Source organism: Apis cerana, linkage group LG15 (genome assembly GCF_029169275.1).
Source record: "Apis cerana isolate GH-2021 linkage group LG15, AcerK_1.0, whole genome shotgun sequence".
NCBI lineage: Eukaryota > Metazoa > Arthropoda > Insecta > Hymenoptera > Apidae > Apis > Apis cerana.
In genome coordinates, this window is record NC_083866.1 from 4,264,944 (window position 1) to 4,285,034 (window position 20,091).

Genomic DNA, 20,091 nt, shown 5'->3' on the forward strand with positions numbered 1-20,091 from the left:
GAAAAATTGAAATGAAGAATTTGAGAGTTTGGGGATGAAAGAGTTGGTTATTGGTGTCTTCGGAGAAATAGAAAATAAAGGAGAATCTTGGGAAAAATTGAAATGAAGAATTTGAGAGTTGGTGGAAACAGAAAATAAAAAATTGGAAATAGAAATTAGGGAAAAGAATCTGAGAGCTTGGGGATGAAAGAGTTATTGGTGTCTTTGAAGAAAGAGAAAATGAAAGATTAGAGAGTCTTGAGAAATAGAAGAGAGTTTGAGTTGCAATTTAGTGATTATGAAAGGGATGAGAAATTTGGAAAAGAGGAAGGGTGAAAACTGGAGAGTTTTAATGTAAAGATGATGAAACTTTTGATTCTTGGAAAAATGGTGTCGAATTTGGAAAATTTGAGAATTAAAATTAGTTTTTGGTGAATGATGAATTCCAGATTTTATTTAGTGTGCTTTTAGTTCAGAGGAACTTGGGAATTTCGTTTTGGGAATTGGGTAATTAGGAATTATATATACGTATATACAGTAGCATTGTATATAGAAACTTGAGATAATTGGTTACATGTTTCTGTAAATACAAAGCGAATATAGTTTTGTTATTTAAGAGATTGTATCTAGGGAATGGAATAATTAAGCCTGGCAAAATATACGATTATACGTGTAGTTGCTCGTTTCTTTGAACGAAAAATATATAATATAATACCAGATTCCACCACTCAAAGTGTTAACGATGCGAATTTAAATGGTAGAAGAGATAAAAGGATCCGTAATTATTCTTTTCATTTCAAGTGTGATTCGAAACAAGAAAGAAAGGAAAGAACGAAAGGATTCGTAATTATCATATTCGTATTTGAAAAATATGAAAAATAATAGGATAATTTTATTTATTCTGATTACAATTAAGCGCGATAACGAATTATTACGATTCCATAAAATTAAGATTTAATCTACAATAACGTTAATTAATTTCGTAATTATTAAATCCTCTCTTTATTACCTGCCTTCAACTTTCTCCAATTTCTCATTTTTTTTCCATCGATGATTAATCCACTTTCGTAATAATCGTCATAAATTCCTGCAATCCGATCTTCAAAATCAATTAAAACTCCCATAAATTCTCCCATAATCCAATATTCAAAATTCGAGGGAAAAAAGAATGTGCAAAAAGTCAAAATCTAACCCACGTCAGTATGGATCCATTCATTCACGTTTAGGCGGACTAAGGGCCGCGTGACATGTTCCACCAAAGGGGGCGAATATGGAAATGAGTTTCTCATAAATGGAAGGACGATCCAGCCTTGAAACGTGGGCCCAGATTAGCGCGTGGCCGGGAGTGGCAGGTTCAGATAAAGTGATTACTTTCGTCGGCCGTGGTCTCATTCGGATCCCTTTCTTTTAATTTTCCCCCGCCGTCCCTCGAACGCGCCGCCACCCTCTCTTTCTCGGAAGCCTGCTCCGTGACGCCGATAAAATTAAGCCGCGAAGGAAGATTTATGCTCGAGAAGATGGGCCGACTGTCCACGCACTCCTCATCGTCTCCTCCCTCTTAATCCTCTATTAAAAATTACGTATATACGTAGCTTATCCAGCTCGTGAAATGGACAAGGCAACGTGAAAGTGGGCGAGCGTAGCTCTGTTAGTTTACTTAATTAACTCTATGCCCCTTTCTCCCTTTCTTTCTCTCCTTTCATCGAGTATTTTCGTTACAAATTAGATCGTTGGATTTAATCGAGTCTAATTAACGCGTGGAAATCGTGCGGGGGTAAATATTGGCCGCGCCCTCCACTCAACTCTGATTAAAAAGGGCGTTTCGACTCGTTTTAAACCAGTGCTGGCGATAATCATTCATGAACGCTTGCCCATTTTCGAGGGTGTTTACATTTTCGTTGAACGGTAGAGAATTGTGATTGTTTCATCGATGAGAGCTACTTTTTAAATAATTCTTTGCAAGTTTTATCTAGGTAGTCGAAGTAATTGATAAAATATAGGAAGACTTTTGCGTTTATTCTTAGCAACGAGCGGTTTGTATACAAGCATAATCGCGAGATTTCTTTTTCTAGAAAGAAAATTTTCATTCGGTTAATAAGAATAAAATGTAGAAAGACTTTTGCTTTTGTATTTAGCAATGAAAGGTACGAGGTTCAGGTTGCATATTTCAGGCGCTTATCGACGAGCAACCCGATTGTTTCATCAAGTTTCGTAGAATTGTATACGTTTTCTTGTGCACGACCGATTTTCTTGCCCACAGACGAGTAGTCCCCAGCGTAAACGATCGATGTTTGGCGGGTTGCTCGACGACAGGCAGCTAACATTCGCATCTCTCGAGCCTCGTTAACCCAAGGACAAAGCGAGATGGTGGACATGAAATATTCCTTCCATCCTTTGCCACCTCTCGCTACACATTCCTCCATCTCTTCACGTTTTATTTATTTTTCACCTGTAACCTGTCCATCATAGAATGGTTTTTTTAAACGAGAAGAGGAATACTTTCGAATATCCAATTCTCTCTATCGTCGCAGAAATCCTCGTCGAAATTGTTCGATGATGCACTCGAACATATATATATATCTATGCACAATTTTTCCCCTTTTTTTTCTCGACAATCCATCCTTCGAACGAAAATTCGATCCCCGATCAAGGAAGGAAGAATAAACTCCTCCTCGAAAAGAGAAAATTGCCTTTCCCTCCGATGATGATCTAAAATTTTACCGGCCAAAATTCCAGCTCCAGGAGGAGCGCAACTGGCCACGATCCAGGAAGCACGTGCGCCAACCCGATTCTTTCTGTCGTCGTATTGCTGTCCTTCCTGCCTGCTAACGGAGAAGAGTAGCAGAGAGAAGAAGAAGAAGCCGAAGAGGGTGAAGGTGCTCGGGGCGTAGATTATCCGCGGGCCGACAGTCGACTCGGAAATTACTCGTTTTCGAGGCGACGGGGGTTTCGAATTCAAAGGCGGCCACCTTTCTTATTTGTTTATTCCAGGGTGCCGGTTGTTGGCCGGTTGGGTCAGCGCCAAACGGCCCGGTATTGCTTCATAAATCCTCCTCCCTGCAAGAAGGAGGCCGTGCATCATCCAAGTGTCGCGGATTGTATATATGGTGTACACCAATAATCGTGTCTCACTCACGCCGATTTATAGCAGCGCAATTTATTCGCGAATTCGCGTCGAGATGGATGAATGGAGTCGCGGCTTAAGCGGATCCACGGAGGGGGCGGGGGTTAAACTGCGCAATACCCGCTTTACGACGTGGCAGTCCTGATTTCGCGACCCAGTCAATATTGCATGGTCTATAAAACTGGAGGAATCGAGAGAGAGGGGGTTAAATGGGTGATTTTTTTTTAATTGTTGGATACTTTTCTTTTTATTTGTTTGAAACTATTATTCTTTATAACTCATTTGCATTCACCGTGGTTGTTTTGTGTTGTTTTGTTTCAGAAGAATACATGTGGATGCGTGAAATTTACAAAGCGAACGTGAAAATTGCGAGGGAAGGAAGGGGGCCGGATTTTTGTACAGTGGAAATTATTTTATTTACGGACTGGTGGAGAATTATCTGACACGAAGTGACGAGACCTGTTCTTATGAGAACTTTTGGTTGGTTTAAGTTGGATTTGGATTACATTTAGAGCGAATGGAAACACGAGGGATGAAAACGTGAGACTTGGGAAAGGGTAAACTTTTTCATGGAAAGATTATTTTCTAAAGCAATTTTTTGATTAACCTTCTGAAAGATGTAACCAATTCGGGTTGGGCAAATCGACTAACAACAAATCGTAAAAATTGCCCCAAAACAGAAATTATTCTCTAAAGGATTAAGTGAAAAATTCCTTTAAAAAAGAAAAAAAATAACAAATTTCCTAAATTTCACAAAAAAAAAATCTCAACGAATAACCTAACTCTCGTGACAATCGATATTTTTCAATTTCGAAATATTGCCAAAAACCAAATAACATAGACTTGACACTACGGAATTTGTCCACAAAAATATAGTTAGTTAGAATTTTAAAATTGCCTCTCTCTCTCTCTCTATATATATATATATAAAAAAGAAAGAAAAATAAAACAAAAAAAATTCTAAAACAATATCCTCCGGGGCGTGATCATCAATTTTTAATAAAAACCGATTCACCCCATCCCTTTCAGTTGCAGCGATACTCGATATCGGCAATCGATACCGTCGATAACTAAAACGTCGAAACGCCACAATCAACATTGATCAAGCCTCGGCAAGCAATATTATCTAAAATCATCATCGATCAGCCATCGTTGCATCATTAATACACGACACAGTTAACGAAGAACGTGTGCAGGAATCATCGGTACATCCCCGTTACCGATATCCCCAGGAATAATGCTCGGTCGGTAAACTCGCCATTATGCCAATTACAAACAAGACTACGTAACTGGATAGGAGATCGTCGAGTAATTCGAGATACCGCGTTTGCAAACCGATTACCGTATCTATTCGAGATTGATCGATACGATCGCGCGAATTTTGATAGAACTGCGGGCCCCCGACATTGTTTCGTCAATTCGAAATTAACGATGAGGGGAAGGAAGGGGGAGAAACAGGTGCTTACAAGGGATTACATTGGCACGTATTCACATAAGGAAGAGTAAAATTGTACTGCGTATGTGGAGAATAATCGAATTGAAATCTTTTTAATTTGTTATATATAAAAAAAATTCTTCTCGCGGAGAGAAGATACTTAAAATTTTTGACGAGTTTATAATACACTTTTATAATAATAATTGTAATATAATAATCTTGAAGATCAATTCGAGGACACGTAATCACTTATCGATCTGTTATATGTTTTTTATTAAGATAGATAATAAAATTGAAATGGAGATAAAATTTTAAAAAATTTCAGGGAATTTCAGTGTATTCGGAAATACTGTGATAATCAAATTGGAATTTATTCAGAGCCACGGTTAATTTTGGTTAATTTCACATTTAGAAATGTCGAAACTACAGGATGTTGCGTTTTGGTAATGTCTGATCAATATTAAAGCATTAATTAACCTCACCCATGTTGAAATCGGTGAAATCGATTCGAGAATGAATCACGCGTTGAAATATGTATCCGATGTAAATGAAATGTCGAGGCAGTGTATTTTTTTTTTTTTTTCATCAGAAATTGAAACTTACAAAAAAAGTACGAATTGAGATAAATGATATAGCACGATGATACGCATGATTGTAAAGTAATAAATTTACAATTGCGAGATAAATGAGATTATGAATAATGTATATTTAAAAAGTCCAATGAAATACGTTGTTATATAATTATCGTTTCATTACAATGATAATAATAATTCTAATCATAAAAAGGATACATAGAATAAATTTTGATAAAATTTTCCACACAGAGGACAAACTATCTGAAAATATAAAGGAAATATTTCTGTTTCCTGTTAATTTTCCATTTTAAGGGGATGAAATAATATTCCAAATTTATTGAAAAATCATTAATATAACATACGAAATAACGTTAATATATATACAATAAATAAACTCTTTCGTTCAAAAAATCGTTCAAATCCAACTGGAGAAAAGTCTAGAGGAGCACGTTAATCTTCCAAGGATCGAACGCACGAGTCGTCCATTCCCCGGAAGTTGGAGCTGCGTGATAACTTCCGGTGAGAACGTTCGTGCAGAACGTAAAGCACAAATGGCTGCGAACTCCATTCGTCGAAAGTTTACGTTCGTTTCGCAGCCGTGTTCACGAATTAATTTTTTCTCTCTCTTCTTTCTTCTTTCGTTTTTTTTTTTTTTTTTTACGAAGACGAATATGGATCGTATAACGTCCCTCCCCTCCCAAAAAAAACAAGACATTTTACAAATATAGATCCTCGAGTCGATTTTTTTCTCTTTTTTTCTTTCGTTTGATCCGTAAATTTTTTACTCGAAATTTTATTCGAACGTCCATTGCGAGAAATATGCTCCCTTATCCGAGGGAATAGTTTCCTCGAGCCAGAATTTACGAGCCCGATCTACTTATGCTCTTCGGTTTTATATTGTACCGTTTCTTTTCTCGGCCGATAGGGAAAGGTGATTTTGACGATGGGTGATAAAGGAACGAGGATTTGTCGTAAAACTGCAATTGCAACAAAATCGGGAGAGCAATTCGTTGGTTTTTATTTAGTGCGCGTTATCGTCCAATTTGAAACTGAACAAACCTCGTAGTGGAAAGATATATCTTTCGATGTATAGTGTTTTTTCCACGTAATTGAAACTATTATAATACCTATAGTTGCAAACTATATTAATTATTAATTGGTAGACTGAAACACGCGACTCTAAAAAACTAAAAATTGTACAAACGTAACCAAACGTAACCTACAAACGTAAATATTCAACAATTAGGCGAGAAAGGTGAAACATTGCAACAGTGGTAGAGATTTAAAATAAAACTGGAAACCACAAATATCAATTATTTCGCAACAACATAACCTCAATTCCAGGAAAAATATCGATAAATGATCAAGCACATTGCAACAATGCAAGTACAAAACTGCGAGCTCAAATACAACATAACCTCAATTTCAGGAAAAATATCAATTAAACGATAGATGGTGCAAGCATTGCGAGCAACGATGCAGCGAACGCAAATACCGATCAATTATCTCTTGCTACAACATAACCTCAATCTCTTCTCGATATAAATATATATACATATTCCACTCGAAATTATCCTTGACGGCAACACTTTCTGCTTCGACCATTTCGACACTGATCCAATTATAATCGCGTAATCCACGAAAGATGTCAAGGATCGATCCACGAATCCAATTATGCCCCTCCCCTCCTCCTTTCTCGCTGTACGCGAGAATTCCACTTAAGGGATACCGGCTATCGTTCCACGATCTTGCACGTATCGACGTGCCCTTTAACGTGCCAGTTAATCAAAATGGCGGCCGCCGCCATTGTGTCTGGCGACAACGCGATTATGTCACGTTTCGATAATTGCTGTCTCAGGTTACATCGCCGCTAATTATACTAATAACACGTTATAACCGTGCATTCCGTGCAACGGCCCCCCCCCGATAAGTCGACCAATCAATGACACTGGATTAATGGGTTAAACTGCGAAACGAAACGTTTGTTGCGTCGAATCGTTCAATGACTGCTCGTCGTTCGTTTACCTTGAATTATTCATAGAGACTGCTGAATATTAAATATTCATTCGTTCGTTCGATTTATTCCCTCAATTCCTGATTATTCCACCCCTTTCCATCACCTGATCGGGTGTGTTTATTTTCGAGAGGGATGATTTTTGACGATCACAACATGGATACTTTCTTTTCCTCGAGAGTTTAAGGATTGAGATTTGTTCGAACTTATACGAAATTGTTTATACGGTTCTTTGTCTGCTTTTCTTTCTTTTTTTCCTTTTTTCTTTTTTGGCGAACGAACAAAGTTGAAACGAAAGTATTCACTGTATACTCAACTTGAAATCTTTTCGAGTTAAACTTCGCACAGGAGCGATAAGGGAGAGCAAAGTTCTTTCATCTTCTCTCTGATTTCTCGACTGACGAACGATCCTTCTTCGGGGAATTTGTAATTCATCAAGAGAGGAGGGAGGAGGTATCGTGATATTCGAGAAAGGGTTGAAAGAAAGAGACGTCACGGTTCTTTTGTTCAAAATTGGATATATTAGGCTTTAGATATTTTAATATTCAGTAGATGGTGTCCTCACAGTCATAAATCACAAAATTCGATTTAACTTGGATCATTAATTTTTTAGCGCGTCTAATTTTATCGTAAGTGACAAGTAGGGGGATAGAATAGATGAATATATGGTTAATCATAACAAGAGAATAAACCAGTAATTCATCTATATTACAATTATATCATTGATAACCAACGAGTTTAATCGAAGAAAATGGATTAATAATTTCATCGATTAGATATAAAATTTTCAACGATCAACTATTTTCTTAATTCTGCACGACGAATGTGCGCTGAAAAAACTGGTTTCGAGTCTGGTGAGATAATTACGACGAAATCTAATCTTCAATCACGTTCAAACAAATGCACATATGCAAAAAGTCTCTTCAGATTACTCTAAACTCCAGCGAACATAGATAAACAGATAAAATTCGTGGCGTGTAATTTCAGAGATATTTTGAAATATCCCGCTTTTCCCTCGATTTTCGTTCTACATTCCAATCGGACAATCCCCCCTCTCCCCCTATTTTTTGTGCCCATCGTTTTTCGAGCGTAACGAAGCAAGATAAGTGCATATCGAAGTATTTTTAATTGACGACCGGTTTTTCCACCAGCGTCGATCTATCGATTCGAATGCTTTCGAGTTTACTGGTCGGGGCTGGCGACCAATCTGAATGCCAGCCGCTCGTGGTATCCTGGCGTCGTGATGCCACAGTTATTGCATTACTGGGAACGAGCATTCCTCGGGTTACGGCGTGCAACGTCAGAGGGTTGTGACAGCGGCACATTCGGCCTGATCTCGATGGTTTTCCTGCTAAATACACCCAGGCCAGGAGTGGATGAAAATGTTCTTGCCTCCGATCCAACCTGTCCCATAACTAGCCCAGATGCTCTGGAAACGGTGTTGATCATGGTTGGAAGGAAATTTGTCCTAAATAATTATTTGCAGATCGATATGGATGATTTTATTTATCGATTGTTTTTTTTCCAGCCAAGAAAATTAATTATCTTCTTCGTTTTCTCTTCGTTTGTTTATAGAAAAAAACGCGATGCGATGTTCCGAGGGAAATACGAGCTGATGAAGGATACGATTCGGATCAGTTTGTAAGAGAAACGATAGACTTTAGTATGCAGAGGGTATAGGTGTGCTCCAGTTACCAGTTATGATCTATCGTCACATAATGTGCTAATATTTCACAGGTAACACTTTCCTGTTACCCTATTGATCCTTCTTAAAACTCCTTACCCCTTCTTCTCGACGAATCAAACGATTGTGATCAATTAATCACTTCGAAAAATTTATAAATTTCTCGTTACGAAGGTGAGAGAATACAATTTGTTGATATTTTAATTAAAAGGGTATTGAATGTTCGCTTTTAAAATGGGAGCAAGATTAAAAGGTTTGATCTTCATGAGGATATTATTCGAGCAATTAGACGACAAAGTTGCAAATAGCGAAATGGGCACGTGCTTTGCCCAATCGATCTACGAACAAGCATCGATGTACAGAGGAAATGGTCGAAATAAATTGGGGGCGGCGGCTATCGTCGAGGGAATTAAAGAAGAGCCAACGTCCAATTGGGAAAGGAATGGACGCAGGAGAAGGCGGAAGAACGATCACGTTCTGGCCAAAAGAAAAATAACCTCCTGAATTACAAAGCCAACACACATGTTTCCTCCTTACGGATCCGGATGCGATCTTGTGTATGAGAAACTGGTGGAAAAAGCGTGTTGTTCAAAGCGTGGCTTTGGAAAGGATCTTTGTCTCTAGAGAACGTAGAACTCTAGTCCGAAGTGTGTTTTAAGTTTCTAAGGAGGAATGGCTTTTTGTTGCGGGTTATTGATAATTTTTTTATAGCTTTTGGAATTGACTTTATTTTATAAAAAGTAGTTTCTTTCGAGTATCTTGCACAACGTTGAAATTTGATTTGTTGAAATTTAACGTCACTTAAATTAACACCACTTTGGATAAAAGGAAAGTAAACAAATCAAAATTGAAAATAAAACAGCCCAAAATGCATACAACAAACAAGTTGAGGATGTAAACAAAGAAGGTCAAACAAATTGAAAATGTAAACAAAGTTGTTCAAAATGTACAAACAAGTTGAGAATGTAACAGAAATTAAAGTAAAACAAACAGAGAGAGAAGACATTGTTTATATAAAAATGTAAACAAAAGAACAAATCATAGATCGTCTTTCTATAGATAGATACTATTAAATTTCCAATTTGTAACCATCAACAGTCATCAATAGTCCTCATCATTCTATACTTCCCCGATTTTAAAAGAATAAAAAAAAAAATCCGTAGCAAAAGTGCCAAAAGTCTTTCACAACATCATCCCCAACTCATCTTTTAAAAATCACATCATTCCCTTCACGAACTGAAACGGTCTCCTTCAGTTCAAACATTCCCGACGACATGCAAAGACAGAAAACAACCAGTACCACCTAGGAGAAGCTCGTGCAGAGCAAGAAAAAGAAGGAAGCATAGATGGGTGAACGAAAGGATAGAGAAAAAGTGGAGGGTTTGGCTTGGACGAAACAGACAGGCACGGCAGGTATGCAGACAGCGAACTGGCTCGTACGCCACGCATTACGAAGAAGGTATATAACGGTAGTAGGGTTTGTGTATCCATGGATAACGAGCTTCCTCTCTTGCTCGGCTGCCTGTTACCGCTAATGAGCTACCGTTTCTGTTTTCTGCTCTGCACACCGCGTAGAAAGACTCACTACTCCTCCTCTCTCGTGCCGAGAAACGCGAAAAGACCCCTTCCCCCCCGCGTCTTTATATTACCGCTGGAGTTGAAAAGCGAATTCGTATCGGTGTATAACAGCAGTTGGAAATAAGAGATGCGTGACGTCAGTGTCCCGCCGCATTGTGAATCTCGTTAACACGTGACGCATTTCTTTTGTCCGTGGATCCACTGATGTTTCTCCTCTTCTCACTGCGAGAAATCAGTTTCTGGATTGATCTCGAGACACTCTTTTTTTTTTCCCGATGTGAATTATTTCTTCTATTAATAGAATTTTTGTTTCCTGATTCTTTGAATGGAAAGATATCTTTTTTTTTTTTTTAATGTTTGGTTGATTATGATGATTATTTTTCCTCGATGATTCTTATTTAAAAAGCTACTTTTTCTTGATTAAAGAAGATCATTTTGTGATTTTCAATTGCTGCGTATTCATTCAAGAAAAAAGCCTATTAATTTCGAATCATTGATAAAACACATAAAGTATATTCGCGGTCACCCATCCAAATGCGAATCTCGAACCCATGCAACTTGACTTTCAAATCGAACGAGAATCAATGAATCCACATCGCAAAGAACGTTGGTTGCATAAATTCTCGTGGAACAAGATATTTTACCTTTGCTTTTTGAAAGGCAATACACATTTCTAATTAAACTTTAATTCGTCCTAATAATACAACATAATAATATATTAATAATCGATTATTATAATTTCCGTATTTAAAATCAACTTTTATTAATTAAAATTATTTCGTTCGTTCCACGCTTTCGATCTTTCACCGCGTCGCGAGCTCACCAAAGGGATATGGAGTTGTTTTGCGGTGTCAGTCGCATCAAGACTTGATTTACACTAGGTTGGCTCCCCGTTTCCCCAATCGGTCACGATTCATTCAAATATTCAGAACACCGTAAACACCGTGGCGTACTGTGATGATTGGATCCCTACCCCCGATATTTACTTATTCCCGGACGGTAATTCTAAATAAACAGCTGCAAACGCTCTCCCTCGTTGGAAACAATATTTCGTCGGGCGGGGATCCTCGACGTTATTGCCATCCAGGATTCATAAAGCGGGCCGTGCAGCTATTTGTATTTTAAACATCGGGGGAGGAAGACTTATAGCTGCGCCTGGCAGCCAACAATTTTTCGAAATTTATATCCATCTCCATCCACATGAATGGACCAATCTTGTTCCCAGATCGTTTATTAAATTGTTCTCCTTATAATATTTCTATCTATATTATAATTTTTTAATTTTCACAAATATGCGACAAACACTCGAACAAATGATTTTATACAACGATCTAATACGTCGTTCATTTATCAACCATTCAATTGTACGTGTTCAAAAATCTTGCTCACACTCCACTCCTTTATCACGTTAATTTATTCGTCTTCAGAGGAATCAAGAAGAGGAGGAAGAAAAAAAAAAGGCTTCGACAAAGGGAGTGGCTGGCACACGATCGCTTTGAAACGTCTCGCCGTTTCAATTTCTCAAAGCTGTACCATTCGATCGTGTTTCAGAAAGAAGGGATAAAAGAGTAGAAAGGGAGACAGAGAGTCTGGAAAGTGGTGTTAATTACCGGGCTTCATCGACAGCCGGTGAAAACGTCGCCGCAGTTTTCCCAAAACGGAAAAACCGGAGACATAAATTCGCTTGGATTTGATACTTGGTGTTGATACTTTCTGACGCGGGATCGTTCGCCAACCAAGCCGGGATCACGCGTCCTCTTCTTCGAAATGGCGGAAGAAATAATAAGGAAAAAGACAAATTTCTGGCCGATCCTTTGTCATTCGATGGAAAATCTTTGACGGAGAGAATGATCAATTTTTTTTGAACAATCTTTTGGCGGGAAGAATCTCTTTTTAACTCGAGTATTTACTTATATGATAAATGTTTCACGATGCACTCGTGAATTTGATTCGATCGACCCCTTTTATTACTTTTAACTTTTCTCGTTCAAACAATATCAGAGTTCTTGTCCGTTTATTTCATCGAATTAATATGGAATATTACCCCATTGTTCTCCAGGTTTGTGTTTTCATTCGTAGCGGATGTATATACGATCAGAGCGACGCGTAGCCAGTTCAGATAATAGGAACTCAATTAGAGTTTAGTTGATCAGGTATTGATGAAAATTTCGTGCCGATAAATAGAGTTCAGATAAGTGAAATTCTATTATAATTTATGCTCTGAAACATCGATTGAACTCTATAGTTAACGGTATTATTTCCATTACATCCGTGTAATTGCGCCTGCAGAATCCATAATACTATCATAGAAGTGACAATTGTGGACGAATAATAGTAATTCCACTCGTTATAACTCTTTATGCAATTCTCTGAATACGAATGCATAATTTTTTTTTTTTAATTAATAACTTTTCAATCGAGAATCGAACGAAACAAATTCACTTAAAGATCACTCAAGAGGAAGATCTTAACGATATCAGATCACATATTGTTTTTTCTATTTGTATTGGAAATTATATGGAGGATTGTCATAACAGTAATTTGTTCGAAGAAAGATTGATTAATTATCCAATAATTTTGATCAATTCGACGATATTTAATATCTCTAATTCTTCAAATTCAATTTATCAATAATTCTCAGATTAATTTCCATCGATGAGTTTGGAAAATTTGTCAATAAGAGGGAGAGAGAAAGAGAGAATTTGTATTTTATTTACCAATGTCAACAGCTATGAATTATTGTATAGGATGATATAAAAGTAAAACAAAACGAAAAAAAGCGTGAAAAATGTATACCAAATAAAATATTTACAATATAGACGAAATATTGCTGTGGTTTGGTATTGCGGTATCGAGTCGATATATCGTGGAAATATTTTTATACTTAAACAATATATTTTTCAATAGATCTCTTACCTTATCGTTTCGATAAGTTTGATTAAAATTAACGATATTATAAAATTTAATCAGCAATTTAATAACATTCTTTTTACCTTACGAGGATAAATAATAACAATTAGAATCAATTGGAAGATCAAATCGAAGCATAAAACAGGTTTTCTATTTTTTCAACTTTCAGAAATTCCGTGTCCCTTTACGAAACTCCATTCTATTTGATATCCCAAAAAACTGCACGCACGAAAATTCGAAAACGATTTCACACCTCCCCTCCCCACCGTGATCCATTCATTTACCCAATCCCAACAAACTTTTTCGAACGTATCTCGTTCGATTCCGCGATTCGTCCCAATTTTTTACCCTATGGATCGAGAAACGAACAAAAATAAAGATAAAAAAAGAAAAGAGATAAATAAAATAAATAAAATAAATCTTTCGCCCTGTTTAGTGAATGAACAACCACCGTGGAAGCTCGTAAAGTCGTGCAAGGGGAGAGTGTATACGTGTAAAGAGATGCTTTACGATGCGTGCAGCTACTATCGTTACAGTTGGCATAATGCCACCAGGTTTATTATTAACCGCAAACTGGCGGAGCTTAGAGCTTCCTCCGCATCCCCCCACCGTCGAATTAAGAGGACACAGCTAATCCTCGGGTGATACGTTAATACGAGGGTAGAGGTATCAACGCCACGTGCGAGATTTACATTTGTAAATCTGGTGGCAATCTATTCTCTCCTTGATTAAGGTTAATTTTGGAAAAATGAAAATGTCGCTCGATTCGTGCAATGTCTATTTTGAAATTTATCTACTCAACTAGCAGATAGAATAGATTCTAATCTTATCCTCTTTATAATTTTTGTGCAGTAGATTCTCTGCGTGCAAATCGTCATCTTAAAAAAAGTCTCGAACTGTACGTTAACTTTTTTATCGACAGCGGGTCAAACAGAAATATCGAGCGGGATATTTAATATCCTTAATAAGAATTCTTCGTTGGAAAATTTTCTTATCTTTCTGAGTATTTTTTTTCTCATTTTCGAAAAAGAAAAAATTTTTACGTTTCAAATGGATAAATTTAATAATCTCGCGCAAAGATCATGGAAAATTCATCTTGGCCGGCGACATCGTCATCGCTGTGATTCCTAAAGATTGTAAGCCTGCTATGTAGGAACTCTTTGTAGGAAATTGATTTCGAAGTAGGTTTAACTGCCAGCGATTTCGCAGCCGCGAATAGCTGAAGTGTCTGTAAGTAACCGAGTGAGTAACTGCGCGCGATTAAACTCTCCGGCCAGCTGGGAACAATTGAAGTCTCTGAATGGCTGTAACTAACTGACGTGGCTTGGAATTAGTAACTCGGTTTAGCAATTAAGCGGTTCAAATTAGCTATTAAGCCTACTTCTGCGAGCCTCTTACACGAATTTTTAATTTACTTTCATCTTCTTTTTTTTTTTTCCCCTCTCCTCTTCTCGATCAAGAGTTTTCTTTCCACTTTTCAATCCTCGTGATTCTTTTTTGGATAATTTATTTCGATTTTTTTTTCTACTTTTATTATCCGTGATTCTTTTTTTCTCTCTTCATAATTTTATCGAATTCGATCAAATGGAATACTGTTTGATTAATCGACGTGAATTTTAATTAGTATCGATTATCCTTGCTCGTCTACTCGCATCGATTATTTGCGACGGTTTAAACATATTGGTGAACCAGTTTCGCGCAAAAATTGACGGGGCACGGTTATCTCCATAATTGAATACAGAAACTGAATAAATTTTAATAACTTTATTCTTGTATAATTTAAAAGGTATTATTCAACGTTGAAAAATACATATTTTTGTACTTTTATAATTGCACGAATCGAAGTATCGTAAATATTAGTATATCTCGCAGTTGGTGAACGATATACGTTGGAATAAAATATAATCAGGATATTTTCCTTTTTTACCTTCTCTTTTCATCGACGCGGTCAATCACTATAATTTCCATTTAATTGCCTCTATATAATACCTTTCATTTTGCATATCCGCGTTATTTTAAATATTCCAATTTCTTCGCAAGTCAAATTCTTCCTTCTTTTTTTTTTTCAAATTTAAAATTCCTAAAATGTTATCCCCAATGTTTTACACAGCTAAGCACTCGAAAGAAGAAGCAGAGAGAGAGAGAAAAAGGTAAGATATCGAGCAAGTAAGGAATTCGAATTTCGAAAATTTCATTTCTACCCCTTATACAATCATTATTTCTCTCATTATTCCGCAGACGCATCAAACACAACAACAACGACATCGTATTTCGAATCGTCCTCGTTTCTATCCAAAAATAATTCGCCAACCAGTTCGTTAGTTAGACGTGGTCCCTAACGACCTCCGTTTGTTCCATTTCACTGGATAGAGGGAGGATTGAGAAAGAGGGGAGGGGGTGAGAAAAAGCGGGGTGGATGGACGGACTATCGTGTTTCGTCGAGGTGATGATGGCATAAGAGGCCATCTCGCGAGCCTTACGGCGTCACTAATTATACGAGCTCGTGTCCCTCCTCCTCCAGTTGAAGGGAAGAAAGAATGGCCGGGACAAAAATTTAATTACAACGGCCTTGTTTAGTCCTCCTCCCTAACCACCGTTAGATAGGGAAACGTCGTGGAATGCGGTTAATTTGTTTGTGGTTTTCCTCCTCGGCTTAGAAATTCGCCTCTCAGGGAAAGAATCGAGGATAAAGTTCTTCTCTTCTTTTTCTTTTTTCTTTTTATATAATATTCTACCGAATTCTTTTTGAAAGTAATTTAATATTCTTCTGAATCGATTTTGATTTTTGCATCTTGGGCTTTGGATAGGTTTATTAATTATTTTTCCAAGAGACGCGATAAATAGAAAAGATTTTCCCTTCTATTCGATTTCTATTTCCCTTTTTTTCTTCGTAACTTTTGTTGACGCCCCGTTCACGGAATGAAACGAAAATTTGATGAATCGTTTGCAACGTTCGAAAGACAGTAAAAGTATCATTATTCGGAGAAGGAAATCTCGGAGAGGAATAAGAAGAAACGAACCCCCTCCCTTCGTTTCATCCCCAGATAAAGGATGGTTCCGCTGACGTCAACGCATTAAACGCGCATTTTTCATCCTCCACGGCTACATCTCGATTCGATATCTCCCTTTTAACCGTTCGACGTTTGCGGGTCAAGTGGGGGGGATTCCTTGTTATCGAATCAACCGCTTAGTTAACCATTCCTCCCCTTTCTCGAAACGAAATTCAACTTCGCGACGTTGATTACTTACAACATTATTATTACTCCGCAGTTTCATTTAAAGCTGGCCTTAATTTGGCCAAGGTGGAGCATCGATCATAGACATCGCCCCACCTTGAACATTTGCTCTGCTCGAAATAAAACTTGGGAATATTATCTTGAATTCTGGCTTAATTAGGTATGAATTAGGTATGAAACTCGTCAAGCAAGTTGTATGAAAGGAAATAAATGGATAATTTGAAATTTTTAATTAATTAATCGAAACGTTTGGATTAAATGATATTTGTACGGATGGTATTTTATTTGTCTGATAGCATCGGGATGATTCTGTTTTAAGGAAAAAAAATTGCGCAAGAAATGCGTTCTCGACCCAGAAACAAAAATCTCTTTAAAACTATTCAGCCTCGATTCCAAAATATTTCTCGATATTTCACTACTTATCATATCTGCAAGCTGACCTAAAAAGAAATCTTTTATATCGAACGACACGCGTTTTTACCTAAAATACTTTTCGATAATATCTGATAATATTTGCATACGCATTTAAATATTTCATATATATATATCAGGGAAGAAGAAGGGAAACGCATTACAGAAAATAAATTAATTATTTTTCATATTTTTCAACATATATATATACCTTTCTTAGTGTATAGGAGTAAAGTTAAAATTTGAATAAATTTCAATAATATAATTAAATTGACAAAGTGGAGAGGTTCATAGTTACGAATTTCAATATAATATCAATACTCTTGTTGCAATACTGCATCTTCAAGTTGAAACAAGCAATGTTTTATGCATAGATTTGATCCACAGCCAGTTAGCTCGATTTGGAATTGTGATTCAGTTTTAGAAATCGAGATCCTGTTTAATCTCGAGACTCCTCGTCTCGCGCGCGCCGTCCCGGTTTTTCCGACAGAATTTTAAACATAGTCGCCAAAGACAACGGGTTAAACAGCCCGGTTGGTCGCCCTCTGTTCCCCTCTTGCTGGAAGACGCACCGCTTTTCATCCGCGGATCACATTTTCCGCGAAAACGGTCGATTCAACGGCGAAGAAAGAGAAATCGTTCGTCTCTTGTGATACCGCTTTTCATTCTTGCCCTTTTCTATCGTTTAACATTTTTCCTTCACGGCGAATTTCTTCTATTATCGTTCCTTTTCGTGCTTTTGTTTTCCCGTTTATTGTGAAATTTTATCTTTTTTTTTCCGCCTCGAAAGAAGGGATTTTCATGGAAGATTCGCGGAGCAGTGGTTCTCAACTGGATCGTTGCTTAAAAAAAAATGTAAAAAGTAAGAAATTTATTATCGAAAAATTATCAGTAAATGTACAAGCCAAGGTATCGTGTAAATATGTAGAAATTTAAATTTGTATTCTTTTATTAATTCTATTAGTAGAATAGAATATAATTGCACGTTAATATTAAATTGTTTTGTAGGACGAAGAATATTTTGAACGAAGAAATATTTAAGCAATTCTCCATTATACCATACGTAAATTATTATAAACGATCGTGTAACGTTATTTGAGAACCTCTGCTTTGGAAACTTTTCCCCGTGTACTTTCGAATTGATATTTTTTCCATTGTTACAACTCCATTTTTTTGCGTTATTTTTCTTTCTATTACTACAGCTTTTTTTTTTTAGCACTATTGAAAACAGTTTTTTTAAATTGTTGCAACTTTTGCTTTATATATTTTTGTATCTATACGAAAATCCATTTTTTTTCCCCTCTTTTAATGTCCTCGGGCAATTTCTTTCTTTCTTTTTTTTTTTTTTCGACAAACGAAATATCGTTTAATAAATTTTTATTAGAGGCGCCAGCCTCGAGTGAAAGAGATTGGATTATAATTCAATGCTCATCAATTAATCGATACCGCGACTTGAAATTGCTTTAATTTAACACATTGGCCGCATTGTACTGTGCAAGCTCATCTGCATGCGATATAAACCTAACTCAATCTCACATATCCAGGCTCGATACATACTCTAATTGAAAACTAATCTCTGACTAAACTTGGCATAACACAATCTGCCCGCGACTTAATTTAATCCCAAACCTTATCCCCCAACTTACGATTTAACCCCCAAATTTTAATCTAATCGCCCAGCTCCCGCAAGATTGCCTTTATCGTTGTTTACTTTCGATATGGATCATTAATTCCTTTCCCTCAAACCAACCATTTTTCACAGTCGCCAAAATTAGAGATTAAAAAAAACTAGGACATCTAAAATTAAACACTCTTACCTAAAATTTCATATATAATTAATATTTATTGGTATTGGTAGATAAATTGTTGATATAATTATTTTTAAAAATTCATTTGAATTAAAAAAATTTTGATATTTTTTCATTATGTTAAATTATTTTTTTTTACGTAAAGTTTTTTTTCTCAATATATGTTATTTTTGTTATTAAAAATAATGTTAAAATTAGTATAAAAATTATTATTAAGAATAGTATATCTCCAAGACAGAGAAACTATTTACACCGTATAAAATTATTATTTAAAAAATAATTATCCTTACTCCTTTTAAAATTTGAAACTCGTCTTCCTTCCATTCTTGAAAAAAATTAAAGCTATCGGTTATCGGGATTCCCAGCCGCGCAACAACAGACAAAAAGAGAGGGAGAAAGAGTTCCCGGAAGGGACCTTTCGACCTGATGGACACCGCCGACAACAGGAACTATGGCCTCCCCAGGAGAGGAGGCACGAAAGGTTGTTCAACGGCGAAAGACCGAACTGGAACTTCGTTCGATAATTTGACGTTTTACGAGGGCACGGTCCCGAAGGAAGAGAGACTGGCCTGCAAAGCCTTCCATTCCCTTCCCTCGCCCCAAATCGAGGGGAGAAGGAAGCCCTTTGTTCCTCCTTTCTTCTCCCTCCCCATGTTACAAACAGCCGATTACGACTATCGAGATTTTATCGGCCGAATATTCCTACGGATGCTTTATCGTTTTCTTTTCCTTCATATCGTCCGATAATTTACTTTCTCCTCTCGACAATTTTGCTAAAAGTTTTCTTCCGCGCAGGAAGAATATTTCTGGTGCACAGACATTCGCTTGGACAAAATTTTATTACATCGAGTAGAGACTTCAATCGCGATCAATCACGAGTTTGTTTTTCGTGTTAGCCGTTCCTTCGAATTATTCCAACGGTAACTGAACGAGCAACACTTTAATTAGTTGACGAAACATTCGCGTTACATCCATTCTACTACCCTCCCTCGTACCCTTCGAAATGGGGATACAGCCGTTTTCACGTACGCTGTACACGGGTCGCGATAGTTTATACGGGCCGATTTACACAGCCGATTCATAGGCGTTGCGTTCGCCGGCTCATTCGGCGCCACCCGTGTTCCATACATTTTTCCACCGGCTCCTGACACGTACCTCTTTCAATGAATATGCATGCCGTGGTTAATCGGTCGCGAAACACGATTACCAATTTATTTGCCCGATCCTGCGCGATTCCCTAAATGAAAATTAACCGATATTTCCTAATTTTGCGTCGGGAGAGGCGATTTGCGTCGCGAATTCTTCTCTTTTTTTGATTTTTCATGCACGGAAACGAT

The 20,091-nt window shown here is 37.1% G+C and overlaps 1 protein-coding gene and 1 long non-coding RNA gene across 3 annotated transcripts in view; both read left to right on the forward strand.

Moving 5' to 3' along the window:
• Positions 1 to 20,091, forward strand: part of LOC107996610 (photoreceptor outer segment membrane glycoprotein 2-like) — a 244,243-nt gene that overhangs the window by 8,846 nt on the left and 215,306 nt on the right. The window lies entirely within an intron of this gene.
• LOC133667392 (uncharacterized) lies at positions 2,716 to 4,072 on the forward strand. Its single transcript, XR_009832854.1, has 2 exons — positions 2,716 to 3,316; positions 3,425 to 4,072. It is a non-coding gene; the product is annotated as an uncharacterized LOC133667392 (long non-coding RNA).